The following is an 18,268-nucleotide window of genomic DNA, read 5'->3' as shown; positions in this document are numbered from 1 at the left end:
AGTTCTTAAAAAAAAAGTCAGACTGTGGTGTTCTACACCTCTGCTCCCAGCCCAGTGTTTTTCCAGGAACCTGTTCAGTATGACAAATAACTTTCAACAAATGCAGCGGAGCTGGCAAGGCAGCTGTTACAGGGGGTGAAGTGGAAGAAAGTTAACATTCAGCGCTTCAAGGAATGCAATATTTTACAGTTCTTAGTAGTTCAGATTGTTTAATCCTGTGTTTTTACAAAAACAACCTGATCAGCAACACCTGATCTCACTGTAAACTGGTGGCTTGAAACAAAGCCATTTGTTTTATAAACAGTTTCCTCCTTTTTATGATTATCTTCAGTGTAGCACTGAAACTGAAAACCAGGATCTGTTTTCCACAGGGACTAATGGTTAAACTTCTAAGTTTTTTTCTAAAGAGCCCTGTCTTTCAAAAATTTTCTTGGAATATATTTTATAATTCTGAAGGGATTAATAGTATGAGGAATAAAGCTTACTGATAGTCCTGCAGCTGGAAATAATTGTGCTGTGGGTATACAAGGTTCTAAAATGTTTAGTGTCTATTTGTCTTCAAGTAGATGGCTGGATATCAAAGGCATCATAGTGCAATGAGCAACATTTATTATCTGCATTTTTCAGGATTTCACATAGTCAGGGGTACCATGCAGGCATCCTGTGAACGCCTGGAAGGAGATTTTGTTTTTTTCCTTAATATAACAAAAAGCCTTTTTGGGAAGTTCCAGTTCCTCTGTTAACTTGGGTTTTGTTTGAAATAAAATCCTGGGGCAGAAGTGATCTGGTACTTGTTCTGTTTACCTTTGAGTGCCTCATGGGCAGCCCAGCTGGTGCCTGATGTGGTGACAGCCTGGTGTCTCCTTTCAGCCATGCTTGTGTCAGTTCCCATAGAGCTGCTGAAATTTCTTTCTGCTTTTTCCTACAGTTACAAATACCTTAAAGTCTTTCATGCTGGAGGAGAGATCTGAGCACAGAGTCAAACCATCAAATGGATGGGGGATGTTACCTTGAAGCACTTCACTTCAAAGGGAGATCTTTAGGATTCAAGTCTTGAAGGGATGTGCTGATGCTTCCAAAGTGCTTTAGACTCAAGTGTTTATTCACATCTGCAGTCGTGGCCACGTGGAGCCTGAAGCTTTAATTGTCTTCTAAGGAAAGTCAGAATTCCGGTTTGATTTCTTTCTCAGTGCATAGTGCTCTGTAATATGGAAAGAAAATACCCACACAAGTTTTTCCATCTGTGGAAGTCCTCCTCCTTCCATCTCCTGGCAGCTTTTAGAATGAAATGTAGTTAGTTGTTGGGCAGGAACAAAACTTCCTGCCAAACTTTGTCTTGCTTATTTAGGAGAAATATTTTGGGATGTTTTTTCCAAAGAAATAAAGCCTATGTTTTGTTGTAAGTTCAGCTTCTTTTTCCATAGGCAGAGTGACATTTTGTCATATTGAACCATAAAAGCAAATACAGCATCATTATTGTACTTTATGTCCCCCCGAGATACGGTTCAACAGAGCATGAATAGGCACGTTTGGAAGTGTCCTGTTTCCTGAGAAAGGCTCCTCTGAGCTCTTTTTTTGAATTGGGGATAAGCAGGAGGAAGAAAGATTTTCCATTATTGTTGAAGTAACTAATTTTAGATAGAATTCAGCCTGTTTTAGGTTTTTTGAACATTGTTCAATCACAGATACATTTTACCATTGAGCTGCTTTCTTGGCTTTCTGTATGACTGAGATCATACGGGTTGGCTTTTATGAATTTCAGACTTGACTTTGTTTCTTTTCCACAGGGGTTGTACTGGAGAAGAATGACTGTGATACTGTGACTGACAGGGAAATAAGATCGAAAATTAAATAGTGGCTATGTCTACCTAAATTGCTTCTCTCAAAGAGTTAGAAGATACCTAAGGGCTATGATAAAAGCATGTATGCACAAATGGGTTTTTTTTCCCCTTTGTAGCCTCTGATCAGCAGTTCAGGAGCACAAGCTTAAATGTCACTGATCTTACCAAAATTTGATCTTTTTAGTGGGAACTCTGGCTTGGTGATCTTAAAAAAAACCAACCAAACAAAAAAAACAGTACACACATAAAATTGCTGGGAATTTAAATGCTTCTAGTGCAGCTCTAACCAGAAGGAAAAGTCATCTGGATCTAAACAAACTATATCAAATCCCAGTTTCCCACCAGGCCTCAGAAATACCTTCTGAAGTGGAGGGAAGTGGCACCATACAGGAGGCAGAAAAATGAAACGGAGAAAACTGGTAAGTCTGCTCTCTGCTGAAATCAGTAGTATCTGGACAGGAAAAGAGGATTATTTTTAAACTGCACTATAATATAATTTTTATAGCTGACAAACAGAGATATGATGGGTTTAATGCAAATGGAGGCTGTACAGCAGGCTGCGTTCAGAAATTTGAGTGGAGAGAGACTACTCAGTCCCACAAAAACTATTTGGGAGCTGAAGGTTGAGCCCTTCTTGCCTCAGTACCTGCCCGCTGCCTTACCTACAATTCTGCCCCTTCTTTATCTTTGAACAGTTATTTCCAGTGGATGTGATTTCAAGCAGCTGGTCCTCCTCCAGTGGGAAAGGGTTATTTTTTATCCAGTGGGAAAGGGTTATTTTTTCTGCACTGGGAGAACAAGTTGTAAATTTGAGCTGGGTAAGGGTGGAGGGAGCCTGCTTGCTTTCAGATGGGGTCCCCAGGGGTTGATCTCGGTCCTTTGCGGGGGCCTGGTTGGACTTGGCGTCACACGAGTTGTTGGGGTGGCTGGAGTGTGGATGGTGTGCTGTGCTGCAGCATCACATGCTGATCCACCGCCTGGAAGGACTAGCACTGTTTGATATTTTCATTGCAGAGTAAATTAACTTCCTGAAACACAAGTCTGTTCTGACTGAAATTCCCAGTTCTTCTGGTGTGCATGTGTCCTGGATGTCTGCTGTTCATGTGCCCCAGCTGTGTCATCATGGCAAGACCAGCATGATGCAGTGTTCTGTAAATGTTGAGTATTGCTGAATTTGTCCTTCTGGTGCAGGCCACCACCATGAAAATCATCATAGAATCATAGAATCGCTAGGTTGGAAAGGACCTACTGGATCATAGAGTCCAACCATTCCCATCAGTCTCTAAACCATGTCCCTCAGCACTTCATCCACTCATCCCTTAAACACCTCCATGGAAGATGACTCAACCCCCTCCCTGGGCAGCCTGTTCCAGTGCCCAATGATCCTTTCCAGGAAATATTTTTTCCTAATGTCCATCCTGAACCTCCCCTGGTGGAGCTTGAGGCCATTCCCCCTTGTCCTGTCCCCTGACACGTGGGAGAAGAGGCCAGCACCCTCCTCTCCACAACCTCCTTTCAGGTAGTTACAGAGAGCAATGAGGTCTCCCCTCAGCCTCCTCTTCTCCAGGCTAAACAACCCCAGCTCTCTCAGCCGTTCCTCATAAGGCCTGTTCTCCAGCCCCTTCACCAGGTTTGTTGCTTTTCTCTGGACTCGCTCCAGAGCCTCAACATCCTTCTTGTGGTGAGGGTCCCAGAACTGAACACAGGATTCAAGGAGCGGTCTCACCAGTGCCGAGTACAGAGGGAGGATAACCTCCCTCAACCTGCTGCTCACACCGTTTCTGATCCAAGCCAAAATGCCATTGGTCTTCTTGGCCACCTGGGCCACTGCTGGCTCATGTTCAGTCGCTGTCAACCAACACCCCCAGGTCCCTCTCCTCCAGGCAGCTTTCTAGACAGACTTCTCCTAGTCTGTAGCACTGCACAGGCTTGTTGTGACCCAAGTGCAGGACCCGGAATTTGGCCTTGTTAAACCTCATGCCATTGGACTCAGCCCAGCGGTCCAGCCTGTTCAGATCCCCTTGCAGAGCCTCCCTACCCTCCAGCAGATCAACACTTCCACCCAGCTTAGTGTCATCCGCAAACTTGCTAAGGGTGCACTCGATGCCTTCATCCAGGTCATTGATGAAGACATTGAGCAGGGCTGGACCCAGCACTGAGCCCTGGGGAACCCCACTTGGAACTGGCCTCCAGCTGGATTTCACACCATTTACCACCACTCTCTGGGCCCGGCCATCCAACCAGTTTTCCACCCAGGAGAGTGTGCGCCTGTCCAGTTGCAGAAGTAGCTGATGCAGAAGGTTAAAGAAAGAAAAAGCAATAAAATGGTGAAATAAAGTGAAGGGAAGAGATCATAAGTTTGGGAGGAATGTGGTAGATGAGCAGGAGAGGTGAGCACAGTAAAGTAGACACAGAGAAGCTCTTCCCACTCCTGTAGCCTTAGTTGAAGAGGTGGTAACTCACTAACTAGGACCAGATGGACTCACTTGTCTGCTCTGGACAGCTCAGTGGGATTTGTTTCAGCTGCCGCAAAGGATGAGTTTCAGAATCTTAGCACGGATCGTTGCTCTTTTGACAACCAGTTCAGGGACCTGTCAACACGTTTTCCAAAGCACTCAATGTCTGCAGGAAAATGCTGAGCAGTGTCTGTAGCTGTGGTCAGTTAAGAAGCATCTGAAAAGGAGCTGGGAGCTTTGAAAGATTTCTGTCAAGGATGCTTGAAAAACAGTGCTCCAAGACACTGATCCTGTGACTGATATGGCTCTGATTTTATCCCAGCATTACTCCGCTCGCTGTGGTGGCATCGTTCTTGGTCCTCACTGCTGTAAAGGGGAGAGCAAGACCAAGGTGTTTCTAAATACTTTGAATTCTTTTTTTTTGGGAAATGGGTTTTCTAAGTGGAAGTAACAATAAACCAAAGAATTTTTTTTTTAATATCTTGAACGTCCTAAGAGTCAGCCATATCTTTTCCTGCCAAGAGCGGGGAGTCTGGAGGGATAAGCCACCCCCGCCAGCCGCAGGGACAGTGAAAAATTGAATTTGAGGGCACCAGCTGCTAATCAGAGTTGGCAAGCAGGACTCTAAAGGGATGGGTTAATGCCGAATGGCATCCTTACAGGACTAACCCAGCAGCTGCTCTTCCTAAGGAAAGAGATTTGTCAGCAAGTTGAAAACTACCCACAAGTTTTTTTTGCCAATGCAGCAGAAACAGAGGAGGAGTGGGGACAGCAGGGTTGGGACATGAAGGATGCAGTGGGACTGGCACCGGGTCTTCATCTAAGCCAACTTCTGCCAGCAGAGGAGTGAGGCCAGGGCTTTTTTTCTATTCCTGGCTTTTAATTCTCTTCTGTACTCTTTGATGCCTAAATTTTAAACAAAGGCACAGCAATGGAGGCTTTTTTTTTTTTTTTTTTTTTTAATCTAGCATTCAGCAGGACAGAATATAGCTGGTAATGTTAAAGAAATATCCAAGAGGCTCAGAAAATACAAAGATACTCCCAAGTTTTCTCTTCCTTTTTATTGTGAGCTGGGAACCAGGAAAGAGTTGAGATCTGCAGGTGCTACCTTGTGCAAGATGCCATGAATTAGTGTTGAACACCAAGGCTAGAGAGAGCTTTGCTGTAACAGCTAATGCCCATAAACCGAAGATGACAGATGCAGCAGGAATGGTCACTCCGGCTCATGCCTGTCGTCTTCCACAGCAGGTGTATCCTCAGCCTCTGTTGCTTCCATGCCAATATTATCATAGGCACATTTGGTGGGTGAAGATGAGGAGAAAATGTGATGCTTGAACCATTTGAGATCCTGAACTTGTCCAGGGACCTGCTGCCAAGCAGAGCACTGGTGCAGTGGAGCAATGTGTCTCATACATGGCTTAGAGCAGTGGTTGCCTTCTTGCATTGCAGTTTGGTTGACGCTACCCTGTACTGCTGTGTAACTACAGACTCATCGTGGGCTGCTCACTCCTTGATGGAGTTTCTGCTTTTGGATGGGCTTCTCCAGCACTGTAGTTGGCTGCCTTCATGTTGACTGGGTTAGAGGAGACTTCCCAGTTTACCAGGATTATGATGAAATCTAAACTGGTCCTCCCGTAGGCACCCCCTCGCTCATCCCAGTGAATGCAATGTGGAATTTTACAAGCGTGCTTTCATTTCCATTGTGAGGAAACTCACAAACAGAGCTTGGGACATGCCCCTGAGCAGGACTTCTGTAGCTCTTCAGGAGCGCATGGCTGGCATACATGAGTGAGCACCAGGTGGGACAGGGTAGCTGCTTCACCATACAAGCATAAGCCTTAGAGGGAGGAATATCTGTACAGTCCTAACAAAGTCTCTAGGAACTGCTGGACGCCCATTGGCTTTGGTAGGGCAGCACCATGGGCTTCGTACCTCCTGGGAGGTTTACGTTGATGCAGCACTAAAATCCTGTTCCAAGAGTTAGCTCTTCCCGAAGGGCAAACATCCAGAGAAGCTGAAATCAGCTCCTCCTGTCTCTGCAAAAGGGTTGAAGCTAATGATAAAGCTTCTGTTGGCCACGGAAGCCAGGACTATGTGATGGCTGCCTTGTGAAGGGGTTGTGGTGGCTTTGTTTCATAGAATCATAGAATAACCAGGTTGGAAGAGACCCACCGGATCATCGAGTCCAACCATTCCTATCAAACACTAAACCATGTCCCTTAGCACCTCATCCACCCGTGCCTTAAACACCTCCAGGGAAGGTGACTCAACCACAGAATCACAGAATCACAGAATCACAGAATAACCAGGTCAGAAGAGACCCACCGGATCATCGAGTCCAACCGTTCCTATCAAACACTAAACCATATCCCTCAGCACCTCGTCCACCCGTGCCTTAAACACCTCCAGGGAAGGTGACTCAACCACCTCCCTGGGCAGCCTGTTCCTGTGCCCAATGACCCTTTCTGTGAAAAATTTTTTCCTAATGTCCAGCCTAAATCTCCCCTGGCGGAGCTTGAGGCCATAAGCTTGAGGTTTGGGGGAGCAGAAAGGAGAGTCTCTGAGTTTTGCTAGTTGGCGGGTATCTGCTCTGCCTAAAGAGCAAGAGAAGGTAACCCCCATGACAACAAGCCTGCAAAACAGGTGTGGTTTGGTTGCAGTGATGTTGATTGGGGCCAGTCAAACATTCAGATCTGTGATAAGTGATGTATGGGTGTTAGACCATGCAGGACAGGGAGTTGCTGTGGCCTGAGGTGGCTCTGTAGGTCTGCGTGGGTTGCTTTCACCGTCTCTCTGGCTGCCAGTAATAATGGAGAGTGATGGAAAACACAGCTCTGAAAACCCTGGTTTTAGTTGTTCTTGGAGGCAGTAAAAGGGGCAGCAGTTGTGATTTGGGCACAGAATGAGTTTTAAATACTGCACCTCTTGGGAAGGAGGAGAATCCCCCTCAAAAATACACGTGTGCTCTCCTCTGCTTCACTGAGTTGATTTTTTTCTGGGGAGCAGATCTGCGGTCTCAGGGTTGGAGAGCTGGAGACAGCACCCAAACAGGCTGATGTGGAAGGGGAAGAGCAGCCCTGCTCCTCTACACTGGAACCTTCAAGTCATCACTTTAACATCAAGAGAGGAGAGGCTGACTGCGCCACTTTCCAGAACACCCACTGCCCCAAGGGACAATGCCTCTTCCTGGGGAAAATTTGCTGAAACCTTCTGGCATGTGTACAGTGCTGGTGGGGAAACTCAGCATACTGCAACCTGCCCCGCAGAGCCTGGCTCCCCGGCCATCAGAAAATCTCATTTTCAAGAAGCTGGTTTGAAGCCCCATCATTTGTTTTCTCCTGCCCACTCACATATCTGGGCCCCTCACCACAAGAAGGATGTTGAGGCTCTGGAGCGAGTCCAGAGAAGAGCAACAAAGCTGGTGAGGGGGCTGGAGAACAGGCCTTATGAGGAACGGCTGAGAGAGCTGGGGTTGTTTATCCTGGAGAAGAGGAGGCTGAGGGGAGACCTCATTGCTCTCTACAACTACCTGAAAGGAGGTTGTAGAGAGGAGGGTGCTGGCCTCTTCTCCCAAGTGACAGGGGACAGGACAAGGGGGAAAGTCCTCAAGTTCCACCAGGGGAGATTCAGGCTGGACATCAGGAAAAATATTTCACGGAAAGGGTCATTGGGCACTGGAACAGGCTGCCCAGGGAGGTGGTTGAGTAACCTTCCCTGGAGGTGTTTAAGGCATGGGTGGACAAGGTGATGAGGGGCATGGTTTAGTGTTTGATAGGAATTGTTGCACTCCAGTGGGTCTTTTCCAACCTGGTGATTCTATGATTCTATGATTCTCAAAGTGTTTTCACCTAGGGCCACCCACTGGATTTCCATTAGCCAAAAGCTGGTCCCCACATGGCTCCCATGGCCAGCGGAACTCGCCTGGGGACAGCTGGGATGGTGAAAGCCCATGTGAAAACATGAGGTCACCCCTTCTCCTCAATGCCAGGCATATGGAAGAAGCCCAATCCTCATGAAAACATCCTAATGGATTTTTCTTTGTTTTAAAGCGTTCAGATCCCAAAGCCAAGACTTGGGTGCACTTGGCTTCATCTTTGCAGTCTTTTAATGCCACCCCAGTATTACAGTGAAGATGAAACAATGCTTCCTCATCAGGGACATTTCTCGCAAAGGCCTTTTTGTTGTTCCAGCCCAGGGGGCTTTTCCGTGTTACAGGCTGTAACAGCAGGACAGGTCAAGGCAAGGACAGGGATCCCAAGAGAAAGAAATGAAAACAAGTTCCCTTAATATAAACTATATGTTTTCTTGTCCCTGCTCAATTTACACACTGCATTTTTGACTCTTCTCTGATGAGCAATGTTTATCTGGCAGGGCACAACTCTCGTTAGCAACGAGGGGCAGTATCAGATTTTTCTGTGCTTTGTTTAAACAGTATTTTTTGCTTATGTTTTCCTTTAAAAATGACCGAGCAAACAGCCCAAAAGAGACTGAGACAAGGCTACAGCACCCTTCTCTCTTTCCACGTGCCTCCAAATATTTTGAAAGTTTGAGGAAAAATAAAACATTGAGTCAAGTAAAACATTTCAACTCGCTGATTCAGAAGGGTCAAAGAAAACCCATCTCTAGGAGACAAAAGAGAAACAAGCTTTCAGCTTCCACCAAAATTGCTGGCTGGCATTTATGAAAAATGTTGGGTCGTGATAACACAGACTAATATTTTAATAATATTTAGAATAATCTCTGTTTACACAGAAGTCGTGTTTTACATGAAGGTCACTTCTATTAATATTAAGTCAGTGTCTTTTCCAGGAATAGAACTCTCTTTCTTTGGAAAACCAGAAGAAAAGTGGAAAAGCTGTTCTTTATATAAGACTGGCCAGTTCTAGTGCTCTTCTCAGCCCCAGGGTGGCTGAGGCCTGGAGGGGGAGCACACAGGGTGACCATTGCCTCATTACACTTGCCCACGCCCGGTGCAAAACCTTCCCGTTTCTTCCCATGCCAACATAATTCCCAACTTATTTCCTCTCCCTGCTTCCCTTTGATCACGATCTGGAGCAGAGCATCCCACCCTGGGCCAACTAAACTGAAGGAAAGATTTGCTTTGTTGGCATTTTGAACCAATAAACTGGGTTTGGAGCCGAAGGGGCTCCTGGCAGCCCTGGCATCTCACTCAGGAGTCACCGTGGTTCTGCCAGAGGTAGCTCTCTGCACCTCGAATCCTGTGTTCAGTTCTGGGCCCCTCACCACAAGAAGGATGTTGAGGCTCTGGAGCGAGTCCAGAGAAGAGCAATGAAGCTGGTGAGGGGGCTGGAGAACAGGTCTTATGAGGAGCGGCTGAGAGAGCTGGGGTTGTTTAGCCTGGAGAAGAGGAGGCTGAGGGGAGACCTCATTGCTCTCTATAACTACCTGAAAGGAGGTTGTGGAGAGGAGGGTGCTGGCCTCTTCTCCCAAGTGACAGGGGACAGGATGAGAGGGAATGGCCTCAAGCTCCGCCAGGGGAGATTCAGGCTGGACATCAGGAAAAAATATTCACAGAAAGGGTCATTGGGCACTGGAACAGGCTGCCCAGAGAGGTGGTTGAGTCACCTTCCCTGGAGGTGTTTAAAAGATGGGTGGATGATGTGCTGAGGGACATGGTTTAGTGACTGATGGGAATGGTTGGACTTGATGATCCAGTGGGTCTTTTCCAAGCTAGTGATTCTATGATTCAAGCCCCCACCCACACCAAATTTCCCCCTGCCCATGGGGGACAGTTCTGTCCCAGCTCCATGAGTGTTTTCTCCCCGTGCTGGGATGCTCTGGCTTAACATCCCTGTTGCGAAGGCACAATCTCATTCAGCAGGAACCATACTCCATGTGTGGGTCCAATACTGTGGACCCTGATTTAGTTTTTGCACCCATCTGGTGGGTAGGTACCTGCCTGCTCCTTCAGTGCAGAGGTATCTCCTACATCTGGTTTGGAGTTCTCAGTGGGACAATGTCCCTGCCGCTGCTCCTGATATGCAGTGGCTGGGGGAAACCAATGGGTGACATTGATGAGAGTGAAAAGGAAAGTCCTAAACCCGGAATCTCTCTGGAGTCCTCTGTCTCCTCTTCAAGGATTATCTTTATGACTCTGTGGATGAAAACAAAAGGATTGTGATTTATCCACAGCCTAATGCAATCCGAAGGGCTGATCCCTACTGTAGCTCCCTGGTGAGCTGGGGAGATGCTTTAGGCCAGTCTCAAGGACAACAAGTAAATCCCCTTCAGTGGTGGGCTTGCTTCCAGCCTTGGGGCTGCCCCAGTGCCTGTGGGTGCGCTGGCAGGAGCCAGGACCAGTTTTGCACCTTCCAGAGAACAACATGGATTTAAGGGTCTGGCTCAGAGCACCTCCCTCCCTGGGGCTGGAAGGCAGCTGCCTCTTCAGGGTACCACAGAGGTAATTCCCTTTGCTTGGGGAAGGGCTCTTGGGTGGATTCTTGCTGTGGAAATGTTACATATGAGGATGTATTTTCAACTTCCGTTTCCATTCTACTCTGTCAGACAGCAGATCACACTGCCATGTTGTCTGTGGCAACATCTTCTGGCTGAAAATAAGTGAGTTGCAATGGACGGATAGGTTTGCTGGTGGGTATGTAAGAATGGTTGATAGTATTACCATTATTATTATTATTACCACTATTATTTATATTTTTAGGGGCCTTGTAGCAACCAGTTTTGCTTAGGGATGCAGTGGTGTACAATTCAAAAGCAGCATCACCCAGGCAGCACCTCTGCAAGCCTCTGGGTGCAGCAGCCTGGGGCAAAGGGACTGAGGTCACAGATCTGATTCCCTTCTCTTGCTCAAACAACTGCTTTTCTTGGCAGGGATCTGGTGGGAAGAGGCCTGCAACATCAGTTGGGAATCCTTTTTCCTGGAAGAATACATATGTGTCAGCGTGTCCAGGGCAGCTGGATGGTGCCGTGTGTCACCGACGCTCAGGCTGTGGGATGAGCTGCTGGTCTCCGAGGACAGTGCTGCTCGGCAAAGTTCCTGCTCACCAACTCATGAGCATTGCTGCTCAACACACAAATCAGAGGGATTTGGCAGAAAGTGTCTTTGGATGGGCTGAGCTGTGCAGACGTGACTCATGGATTTGGATGCCTTGGATTCTGGGTGGCCCCATTTGAGTTATTTCACTGTACACTTGGTTTTCATTACGATTTCATGTTTCAGGGAGCTCGCCTGAGCCTGTGGCTCAGGGTTCCCAGGTGTGCGGTGGGAGAGGTGCCTTCTTGTGGGCTCTGCATCCAGGCCACCATGAGCTGACAAATAATAATTAACAATTAATAACTTGTTTCAGAAGAAGTTGTTTTTGAGGAAGAGTGCCCACTGATGTGGGGGGTAGACTTTGGCCTCCTAAGCTTTCATTTTTGATCATTTTCCTGTTGACTTTTAAGCAATTTACTTTGCCCTCTGAGGCTGAGGTTACTCATCCTTAAAGGAAGGATGTGGCTCACACATGGCTTCCCCTCTCCCCTGCTGAATGCTTGGCAGGCTCAGGCTTCCCAGGTAGGGTCAGAAGTCACTGCACCAATCTGCAGCTTTCCTAGGTTTTCTGGCTTCCATACATTTTGCCCAAATCCCCTCAGATCCTTCTGGGAAGAGTTTAGGAAAGCCTAATTCTCCATAGAATCATAGAATCACCAGGTTGGAAAAGACCCACCGGATCATCGAGTCCAACCATTCCTATCAAACACTAAACCCTGCCCCTCAGCACCTTCACAGCACCATCTCCTGCTCCATTGATCACTGCAGTGTGGCCCATGCATGGAGAGTGGAAATGATCAGCCCAGTCCCTGAGGTGTGGTTGTTCAATACATTGTCTCTTCAAGGCAGGGAGTAAAAAGCAATTCTGTGTGAACAGCTTTTCCATACGTTTGGGGCTGATGTCCATCACGTCAGCTCCCTGCTGTGAGTTGGTGCTCACTGCCAGGTCCCTTCCTGAGCCCGGCCAGGATGATCCCAGGAAGGATCCAGAGTACTTACAGCTGGCAACAATGGGAGAAAATGTGCTCCCTTGGTGTTTTCTCTAAAACCAGCAAATCCTGTGGGGTCTTCTTGACCTTTACCACTAGAAATGAAGTGAAGAGGCACTTAAATGAAATCCCAGCTGCTGTGACAGGGAATGCTCCTGACCGCTTCTCCAAGGACTTCGCAGTGGGCATCGGTATCAGGGAGGCAGCTGTTGTTATCAGGGCTTCTCTGGGCTGACGCAAGCTGAGCACTGTGTGGTCCAAATATGGTCCACCCCCCCATGTCTCTGTGACAACTCAGGCAGCTCAGCCACTCAAAAAGAACAGCAGAAACCTTGAGTACTGGCGTGGTGCAAGGTGGTAGCTGGAGGTTCACTTTGAGCCCTTGTTTATCTCAGATTTCATACACAATTTGGAGGAGGCTGCTCAGCATCACTGGGCTTTGGTTCCTGCTATGTAACGTACAGATGGCAGAATAGACTGACAGACGTGCAGACGCTCTGCTTTTGGGGACAGGTCCATCCCTGAAGGACATTACTTCCAACACTCTCTGGGGCAGACCAGGGTGGGAAATGAGATGCCGAAGGAAAAGAAGCTGCAGGGCCCCATCCTGAGGGTGGTCTAGTAGTTTCACATCTCTCCACCTCTCCCCAAGTCATACTCTGATAGAAGGCAAGAGCATCCTTCCAACCCCTGTCCTGCAAGCTGGAAACACCAAGACACTGCTTTCTCCTCTTTCAGCAAGCTCTGCATTGCTGCACTCAGCCCAGGACCTGTCCCTTGAATGTGGATGTGACTTTTCCCCTGTTCTGTGCTGTCTCCTCTGAAAGCAGGAGGCACTCAGTACTCCTGTGAGGGTACTTGCGTTTCCCAGAGCACCATCACATGCATGACTCCAACATTTGAAACTGGCATGCATATGCATTTATATTTTTACATATATATATATGCATGTCTGCTAGGGAGCATTGTCATTATCCATATATTCAGGCTTTTTGCCCTATTTAATTTCATCCCATTTCAACTATTCCACTGCACAGGGTCATTCAGTTCCTCCAGAATCATATGCAAATTGTTTTTTTGGGAGGTGAAAAATATGACAAGTTTACGTTACTGCATATTATTTCTTGTGCCAGTGGCATCACCAGAAATAATAAATGAATACTGAAATTCTAGTGTCTCCAGGAGTTCTTTCTCTCTTGTAGCCTAAGAAAACCTTCACTGAGCCAAAGCACTGGGATCTCACTTAGTCCATCTGCTACCCATCTCACAGCATCCTCCCACCAGGTATTGTCTTCTCCGTTTTAATGAATAATTTCACATGGGCCACCATTAAATAAAAGTGCTAAAGTATGACAAGATATGGCTGAATGCCATGGCTGAATTTCCTTTGGCAGACGTACTGTAGACAAGCAGAGCTGTAGTTGCCAAAGGCATCTTACTTGCCTTTCTTAAATTACTATTTTCCAGCACCACTTCTAAACCGCCATAGATTAATTTCAAATACTTGCTGCTGAACTTGCAATTTCATGGCTATTTCTTCCCTGACTCTGGGAAGGAGCTGGTCTAGTTCCTCCAATTTGCATGTACTCAGCTCTTTGAGATTTCTTTCCCCTTTAGATGTGGTCATTTCCATATCCTTGCCTGAGATTCAGCATCTTCTTTCTTCCCAAAGCCTGACACCAAACAGACACCTCGTCTGAGGAATATAGTTTCAGTATCTTTTTTCCACCATCATCTACTTTCAGCAAGTAGAAGCCACATTTCTTTCTTCTTTTATCAATTATGACTCATGAACAGTTTGCTATTTCTCTTTATTTCACTTGCAAGATCTAACACGGCTTGACTTTGGCACTTCTCATGATACCCCTGCACTGCCTGACCCTTAACATAAACCTCTCTTTGCTGGTTAATCCCCTTTTCCATCCATCGCAGGCTTGTGGTTATTCCTAATATACTTCTTGTGGTAATTCTTCATCCAGTTAAGACTTCGACCTTTCCCCTGAGAGGTTTCCTCTCTTGACTGTTATACATGTTCCAGATTGTTGTAAGTTCAGTTGATTTCCCTGATTAATTCCTGTAATTTCTCAAATTCCCTCTCTGAAAAAGTTAGCAGCAAGCTAACTTCTCCTTCTTTTTAATTTAAATCTAAATACCATGTGGGTGACAATCTAAGATATTTTCTATGATAAATTCCTTTATAATGTCCTCACTTCTTATCAAAGCCAAGCAAAACCAGTCTTCCCTCCTCTTGGCTTAATGAAACTTCAGTGAAGAAACCAGAACATTGTCCAGGAGCAGCCACATCTCATTGTTGCTAGCAGAATGGTGGGAAGTTAAGGTCTTCATGAAAGACGCTGCTCCCATGCTTGGCAGTAACAGCCCTATGACAACAGCACAGAAATCTCTGTCTATACACATATTTGAACCTACTGATCCAGAGGAAAGTACCAGCACTACCTTCATACAGCATTTTGATGCTCCTGTCTCCTTCCTGACACTGCTGACACCTCCAAGATACTTCCTAGCTGAAACACCAAAGGATGATGTTCTTCTCCCCCAGGCTAATGTGCTTCTTAGACCATGTTTCTGCAGAGCCACTACAAGGTCTGCTTACTCCTCTCCATGGCTGCTGCTGGGCCTGAGTCCAGCTTACCAGTTCCCACGTGCTTCCCTAGCCTGACCCAACTGTTTGCCTGATCTTCTGCAGTCTCGCCCTGGAAGCTGCTATGAGAAACAGTTGGTTTGCTTGATAGAAAATCAGCTCCATTTAGAATTCTTCTATTGACTTTCTTTTTATTTCAGCTGGAGGCTCAGTCAAATCTAAGCTCATTAGACCCCACTTTACCTTAGATCCTTAATAAAGGTGTCATTGGAAGTGCCTGTAGGTTCTTGGTTGGAACCAAGTTTCTCCCTCCACTCATCTCCAGGTCTCCACCTCTGCCTCTCCATTGCTCTCATCTTGAGAATCTGTGTAATCCCAGCTTCCTGTGTCCCATCCCCATGTCCACAGGAACAGGCATGTTTTAGGAGCTATGAGGCTTATAGGTCAAGGAAGGCGGAATTCTTTGGGATGTGAGTACAAATAGCTGCTACACTGCTGCAACATTAGTATCTGCTGGTAATTTAGGAGGAACTCTACATGCTATCAACCTCTCTCCAATGGTTCTCAGCACCATGACTGTAAATCTTGATAAATGACAGAAGTATCCTGAGCCATTTCGTTATCTTCTCCATACGTTGGTGTAGTACCATCCAAGGCCATTCAGCTCCTGTTTTGTTGGCTTTCTGGTAAGAGAGGATCAGGGCCTTTGACCATCTTTGTCCCATGGCTTGAAACCTGCAGGATCTTGCTTTGCTTCCATCGTGCTGGAGCTGATTCCTCTGACCTTTTTCCTGAAGATGCGGTTCTCTTTACAGCTATATGGCACATCACCAAGGTGGGACCCAGACAGACGTTTGTATATGACTGAGAAGAGTTTAGTTTACGAGTCTGGAAGCAAAGGTTCAGAAGGGACTGGAGGACTCCAACAGAAAGGTTTCACCAGGACAAGGGGAAACGGCTGCAATGCTCACACCAGCAATGCCCCACGCAGCCCAGTGAACGATGCATGCTCATGTGTGTCTCTTCCAATTCTCTCTCTTTCTACTATGGCCTCCTAAGGGAAATCTTTGATGCATAAAGCATCCAAAAGGATAGTCCCTGCAAATACATGTGTTGATGGGTGGAGACTCGGTGGTTCTTTCCAGATGGTCTCATGGGCTGGCATAGGTTACTTGTGGGGCTGGAGCTGCTGCACCCTTGCATGCCACCTTTGCTGGGATCAGGAGGGACTAACCATGCATCGCAATTTTTGCACACGATGATAAGACAGCACTGCTCAGGGGCTCTGGGACCCCAGAGCAGGTCCCACCAACAGACACCCAGCACAGCCACAGGAGCTGTTCCCAGGGCAGGCTTCAGAACAGTGTTCTCCTCCCCACTGAGCTGGGGGTGAGTCCATGCGTCCAAAAAAGTCTCTTCTACTTAGGACTTCAAGTGCATTTTTCACATGGGAAAAATCTTGCCGCTGGGGAAGGATCCAAGGAGAAAGCTGACACATAGTGGGTGAAGGCTGCCAAGTGCCAGGAAGTGTTTGCTCTAAAGAGGTACATGAAATTCCTCTCTAAAACTGAAATGAACCTGGTCTGAGGTAGCTATTTTAGGTCTGAACCAGCCTACTGGATGATGAGGCAAGGAGGACTTGCACACCCAGAAACTATGTAGTAAAACAGAGAGTTTTCAAGTGCAACCCAGTTTGAGCTCATCAGCCTGTGTTTTCCATGCAGACTCAAACCCCGTGCTCAGGTGAAGATTTTTACCTGAAAAGACCTAAGTTTGAGCCGTTCTACCCAAAGCCTGTGATCACAGGGAGGGATAACAAACTTTCCCCTTGCATGGACAAGCTGCACACTCTGGGACCAAATTCTTCACCTGCAAACTCTTCTTTTGCCACCTGTAGTGAATGAATTTCTTGCTTGTTTATCCTCCTCCTCCTCCACAGCCAAGAGAAGAGCCAGCACACAGCCAGCCACCTGGGTAACATGATAAGGAGCCTGGGGCATCTGAAAGTAAAAGCTCATCCATCTAAAAAAAGCCTTGTGTTGGAGGAAGCAGAATTTAACAGCTAAGAGACAGGGCTCCCTCTTCCACACCGCATTTAGGCTTGAAGAAGCTCTACAACAATTTCATTTTAAATTGCAGAGAGGTGTACAGATGATGATGACGATGGCTACAGGGATGATCAGAGGGCTGAAGCATCTCCCATATGAGGACAGGCTGAGAGAGTTGGGGTTGTTCAGCCTGGAGAAGAGAAGGCTCCGAGGAGACCTTATAGCGACCTTCCAATACATGAAGTGGCTACAAGAAAGCTGGGGGGAGACTTTGTAAAAAGGCTCGTAGTGATAAGACTAGGGGGAATGGCCATAAATTGGAAGGGGGAAGATTTAGACTGGATATAAGGAGGAAATTCTTCACAATGAGGGTGGCGAAGCACTGGCTGTTCAATCTTAAACCTGAACAGGGAAATGTGGGGCTTTGGTGGCACACGAGGGCCTGAATACCTGGGCTTTCCCTGCATGTTTCTGGCAGGGTTGAGTCAGAAAAAGATGTGGGGGGCAGCAGGGTGAGGGACGTGGAGCAGAGAGGCTGAGTGGGATGAACGCTTCAAGGATGAGCCTGCCAGTCTGCAGAGGCAGCACAGGTGAGCTGGGAGGGGAACAGGGACAGGTCGTGCAGAAGAACAGGGAACATCTCCCTGCAGTGAAATGGGACATGGGTGAGGATGTTTCCCTGCAGAGGAGCCAGGCATGGAAGGAGAGGTGTCTCTGCAGAGGCCGTAGATGATGAAGTGCCCGTGTGGAGGAGAGAGGGCGTGAATGGGGAAAAACCCACTGCAGCCCCCATTGCTCACCCCTGTCCCCACCGAAGGAGCAGACGGGTTACTGCTGCCCCTGGCATCACGACCACCCCAGACCTGGGTTTCTGCAGACAATGCCTTCAGGTCTCTAACCCGCTTCAGCCCTAAACCAGGCTGGGGCCAAACCACAGAATCACTAGGTTGGAAAAGACCCACAGGATCATTGAGTCCAACCATTCCCATCAGTCTCTAAACTGTGTCCCTCAGCACCTCATCCACTCGTCTTGTAAACACTTCCAGGGAAGGTGACTCAATGACCTCCCTGGGCAGCCTGTTCCAGTGCCCAATGACCCTTTCTGTGAAAAACTGGCAGCCGAGGTCTGGGCTGCAGCAGGGCCATGCAGGGCTACTCTGGAAAATATGTGCACTGATATTTTATTCATCTAAAGCTGAAGTGGTTGGTATGAAAGAAAATAGCTCGTGCTCTTTCATACCTCGAGTCAATGAATTCCTGGTCCTTTTATAGCTCAGGAATGCTGGGTGCTCTCAGTTGATTTTACGAGGCTATGAAGCC

Source organism: Phaenicophaeus curvirostris, chromosome 1 (assembly GCF_032191515.1).
Source record: "Phaenicophaeus curvirostris isolate KB17595 chromosome 1, BPBGC_Pcur_1.0, whole genome shotgun sequence".
Taxonomy (NCBI): domain Eukaryota; kingdom Metazoa; phylum Chordata; class Aves; order Cuculiformes; family Cuculidae; genus Phaenicophaeus; species Phaenicophaeus curvirostris.
This window is presented reverse-complemented; position numbering follows the sequence as displayed.